Source organism: Dasypus novemcinctus, chromosome 16 (assembly GCF_030445035.2).
Source record: "Dasypus novemcinctus isolate mDasNov1 chromosome 16, mDasNov1.1.hap2, whole genome shotgun sequence".
NCBI lineage: Eukaryota > Metazoa > Chordata > Mammalia > Cingulata > Dasypodidae > Dasypus > Dasypus novemcinctus.
Window position 1 is genome coordinate 37,854,491 of NC_080688.1, and position 1,880 is coordinate 37,856,370.

Genomic DNA, 1,880 nt, shown 5'->3' on the forward strand with positions numbered 1-1,880 from the left:
AATGGAGATTCATTAGAGTAAAATCTTACAGTTCTGAGGCTGTGAAAATGTCCAAGTCAAGGCATCATCAGAGACGCTATTTCACCAAAGGTCGGCTGTGGGCGATCCTGAACTCCTGCCCCGTGGCCAGGCAAACTGGCGGCCAGTCACTGCCTTCTCCTGCAGGCTCACTTTCTCCCCGAGCTCAGCTGTGGGCGATCCGTCCTATGGTTCAAATCTTGGCCTTCGGGGCCCTCCCTCTCTTTCAGCCTCAGGGCAGCAGGTGGTCCTGGAGTCCTCGCTCACACGGCAGGGTAAAAAGGCAGCTCTTTCTCTGGGAGCCTCGGCATGTTTCTCCCGTTTCTGAAGGACTTCAACAGGAGGGCAGAGACCCACCCTGGGTGATGCCTCACCGAAGTGCTCTAATCAAAGGCCTCCAATTGAATCCCATCCCAGCAAAAGGTCCCGCCCCCACGGGAGTGGATTAACTCCTGGAGCACACACTCCCATGAGGCATTGTGCATGATGCTTCACATGCAGGAGGCCCCTTGACAGAGGGTGACACATAGAAAGACTGACAAACAAGCCAAGGTTTCACAGTGAACAAGTGCAGAGCCAGGACGGGAACACATAGTCTGGCACCAGAACCTCTACTCTTCACCAACCTCTGTGCTGGCTCTGTTTTCTGAATTACTTGCTTAAACTATAGAAACACTAGTGGGTTTTTTGTCTATTTGTTTTTATTTTATTTTATCACTATCTTTTGTGGCGGTTAAGAATACAGACTCCAGAAAGAGAATTCAGTGAAGTGGACTTGGCCCAGTGGTTAGGGCGTCCTCCTATCACATGGAAGGTCTGCAGTTCAAACCCCAGGCCTCCTTGACCTGTGTGGAGCTGGCCTATGAGCAGTGCTGATGCGCGCAAGGAGTGCCCTGCCACAGAGGGGTGTCCCCCGTGTAGGGGAGCCCCACACACAAGGAGTGCACCCCGTAAGGAAAGCCACGCAGTGCGAAAGAAAGTGCAGCCTGCCCAGGAATGGCTCCGCACACACGGAGAGCTGACACAACAAGATGATGGAACAAAAAGAGACACAGATTCCCATGCCGCTGATAAGGATAGAAGCGGTCACAGAAGAACATACAGTGAATGGACACAGAGAGCAGACAACTGGGGGTGGGGAAGGGGAGAGAAATAAATAAAAAATAAGTCTTTAAAAAAAAAAAAGAGAATGCATAAGTTCAAATTTCTACTCCACCACTTAGCAGCTGTGTGACTTTGGGCAAGTTATTAAACCTCTCTGTCCTTTGGTTTCCTCATCTGTAAACATGGTACTGTTGTACCTGCTTCTTAGGGTTCTGTGAGGATGATTCGTACATGTCAAGTACTTATCGGGCACATGTTAGTTTTCAATATTATTATTATTTCATCTCGCCTATGTGCAGCTAATCTAGCACTAAAGAATCTCTGAATATGTTCAGTGAAATAGCTAGAGCTCTTGGGCTGTATCATGGACTCTCACATAGAGGTATCTCTCGTTGTTGACAGGAGTGGCTGCTAACTGGGATTCTCATCATCCCTGCACAGTGTTTCCAATGTGTACAGAAAGCAGCTGCATGCATAAACCAAGGACACCCCAACTTTACAACCTAATAAAGTGAAAAAGACAGGAAATCCCACTGATCATCTCACTGCATTCTCAAGTCCAAAAGAAACTCATTTTACCATATCCAATTTTACTAATGTGTTTGCTTATTTTAATTCTAGAAAAATACCTGTGGGAAAGTGATTAAAATTTTGCTTTCAGTGCTTTAAATAGCTTCTTCTGCATAGAAGCCTGTTTGGTGAAAAGAGGGAAAATACAAAAGTCTCCCTTTGCAAAGGAACAACAGGAAGCCTTGATG